A 3,522-nucleotide genomic window follows, 5' to 3' on the forward strand; every position below is an offset into this window, starting at 1 on the left:
ACTCTGATCCCTCTGGGGGCTCCTCTCCCCAAGCTCTCTGCAGCTGTGCAAAGCTCTAACACTAACTGGATGTAGGGGTAGGGTTGTGCATGGTACCCCTCAAGGCTAGAGGGGACCCCTGGTCAGAAAATGCCTGAGAAGACCTCCCACAGTTCCCTGTGGCCTTCCTACTTGGCGCCTCTCCCACTTGGCAATGAAACCCTCTCAGAGTGCTCATGTCTGCAGGGTCCAACGCAGAGCTTCCGACAGTTACATTTGGGTTCTACCTCCTGCTGAGAATTTGTACACCCACAGACTGAGTCAGAACTTACATTTTAACAAGCTCCCCAGGTGATTCTTCAGTACACATACAAATCACCTGGGGATCTTGTTAAGAAGGCAGATTCCGATTCAGTCTATCTGGGATGGAAACACATCTTTTCAGCAGAGGGTAGAACTGGAGTGAACCGGTTTCCAAGCCCTGTCTGGAGCAGCACCTGGCACATAGCAGGTGTTCAGGAGGTAGTAGACACATAGGTGGGTGATGGTTACATGGTTCATGGAGCTGGTGAGCAGGTTCTTAGAGCTCCAAGCAATCCATCCACCCATGGTTGCGTAAGTGGTTGTTTGGGCCATTCATCGAACACCCCGCCCCCCAGACAGACACCTGGTTTGGGATTTACTAGTGCTGAGTTCTTTGTACATATCCGGCACACGATGAATGAAATTCAAGGACATTGGAAGGGAGGGCCCTAGTGGTCTCTGAGCAGAATGTCCTAGTTACCCTGAAGTGGGTGGTGAGGTTGACTGAGGGAGGGGGACCTCCCTCGTGCTGGGAGTGAAGCATAGTAATCCCCAGTCACAGTGGCTGCCTGACCAGCAGGGCTATCATCCACTCTGAGGGCTCCTGACCCCTGTCCTCACTGTCCTTCCTTGCCTGCAGCAGCAAATGCTGGCTCCCCATGGCCTTTTGTCTGGGTGGGCATTTCCTGGAGGGTTTTAGTATCTGTACAACTTTCCTGCTCCTACTTTCCCTAGGGCAAGTCTGTCTCGGTACAAGAGGGGCCCTCATAGCTAAGCTATGTGAGCAGTGTCTTTGAGGATGAACCTGTGTGTGTTATAGGTCCAGAGTCTGAAGACACTATTCTGGAGTGATTTATAATAACATGGTTGTTCACTTGCAACGAGGAAGCTTCATTCTCTTGGCAAGTCTTCTGTGCACACTCTGGGACTGGAGTCTGATCAGCATGGTGGGTGGGGGGGCTGTTCAGGAACACTGTCTGGGACCTGAGTCAGGCAGATATGAGGGACTCTGGGAATTAAGAAGACTGTGATTTAGTACAATCAAGCGAAGTCCTCACATGTGGACGGCTGGTTGCTCATTTGGATGGGGGACACATGGTCAGCTCATGGGCATCTTCATCCACGTGGGGCTCAGACAAGAAGTGTGGTGGGGGTGGGTGGGGAGGGGGATAGAAAGAAAGCTTTCAGAACAGGGTCAAGTAAACCTGTTTGAAGGAAAACAATTTATGAGTATTGCTTTTGAAACAACTGGTTGCATCTAATCAAATAATGTTTCTGTAAGCTCGCCACTAATTTGTTTTCGAGACCAACCTTATAAATTCTCCCGAGTTGGGATCTATTATCTGATTCTCGGTATCTGTACGAGATATGGAAACACTGCCTCCACTCTTCATTTCATTTCAGTGCTGCTGAATAATTCACACACAACTAGATTGCTTCTTATTCCAACGCCTGATCTCCAAGGAAGAGCCTGTCAGCTCGGGCTGGGGTTGGGGGTGCTCAGCCTCCATGTCCTGGGCTGTTTCAAAAGAGCCAAAGTAAGAGCGTGGCTGGTCCATTTCCCCCTGAAGGGTTGGGACTTGGGGGTCCCAGGGCCAGTCTTTCCCCTTTTGTGTTAAGACTCAGCTCTGAGGTCTGAGAAGCAGAGACACCAAGAGATTTGACCCTGCAGCCAAGTAGGTACCCCAGGACTCTACCCACTTCACAAAGTGACCGTCCAGTGGGGGATGGACCAACCCATTCTGAGAGAGGGCACACACTTACCTCCATACACCAGGACCCCTGCAGGTGGTCCTGGAAGCATTCGTTGAATTGACAGAACGTGCTTTTTTTTTTTTTGTATTGATTTGTTCTTAACTGCCATCCAGTCTGTTCTGACTTAGAGGGTTTCCAAGGAGCAGCTGGTGGGTATGAACCACCAACCTTGTGATTCAAATTGACCTTGTGGTCCAATGCTTTGTGCTAGAAGCCAGGTATTGGCCACAGGCAGATTTAGAGATTCATTTTTCAGAGCCTCTCCTCTCACCCCTGGCTCTGTCTTGACTCTTCAATAAGATGGGCTCAGGGCTGGAGGTGGGCACTCTCTATACCCCCTTTTGCAAATCTGGCCCTGTGGGGGGGTCACTGAGGGAGTGCATGACCCCCCCCCTCCCCCCCCCAGCCAAGAGCGACAGAGCAAGAATCCGGATCTTTCGGCCATCACCACCTATTGTGTCCATTGTGTGTTTGCTGGTTTTCCTCCTGAAGAACCATCTCCCCTGAAGCCAGAGCCAGCGGAGGCAGCAAGAGCAGGAAAAAGGGGCCCAGAATGGGGTTTCTTAGCCAAAAAACCACCTTGAATTGTCATGGTGTTGTTGTGAGGTGCTGGTGAGTCACTTCCAACTCATAGTGGCCCTGAGCACAACAGAAGGAAATACTTCCCTGGCCTGCCCCAGCCTCACAATTGTCATATTTGAGTCCATTGCTGCAGCCACCCCACAGCTGTATTCATAGAAGGAGCCCTGTGTTGGATTGCTAACTGAACTCCCCAGTCCCTCCTCAGGAGAAAGATGAGGTGGTCTGCTCCCGTAAACAGTCTTGTGACGTGGTGGGGCAGTTCTACTGTGTCCTGTAGGATCCCGAGGACTCTAACTCGATGGCAGGAGGATTTGGGTATTAATAAAATCCTGAAGGGGTAGAAAAGGTACCCACATTTTCCTGCTACTTTATTACATTTTAATGAGAGGAATTATCTGCTGATTTTGTACCAGCTAGAAGCCAAGAATTGACTTAGAAATCACTTTCTAAGGAATCCTGGTAATACAGTGGTTAAGGCATTGCACTGCTAACCTCAAGGTTGACAGTTCAAACCCACCAGCCACTCTTTAGGAGAATGATGAGGCTGTCTGCTCCTGTAAAGATCTATAGTCTTGGAACCATCTACTCTGTCCTATACCGTCACTGAGAGTTGGATCTGACTTGATGTTGATGGTGAGTTTGGGGTCACCTTCTAGAAAGGTCTCCTTGGCTCTCTAAGAGCCCCTGAGGGCTGAGGTGGATTGTTTGAGCATCCACATGGAGCTCAGAGCTCATACATCTTCATCTTTGCACTTAAAGGAGTTGTGGAAGGCACCTTACTGCTTACATGCACCTCGACCTCTCTGGGAGGAGGACAGACAGACAGCCTTCTCTGCAGGGGTCCCAGCATGTCTAAACCCAGCCCAGCTGGAGGGTCCCACTCTGGGCCCTGCAGTGGCTCAG

This window comes from Chrysochloris asiatica, unplaced genomic scaffold (assembly GCF_000296735.1).
Source record: "Chrysochloris asiatica unplaced genomic scaffold, ChrAsi1.0 scaffold00056, whole genome shotgun sequence".
Lineage (NCBI taxonomy): Eukaryota > Metazoa > Chordata > Mammalia > Afrosoricida > Chrysochloridae > Chrysochloris > Chrysochloris asiatica.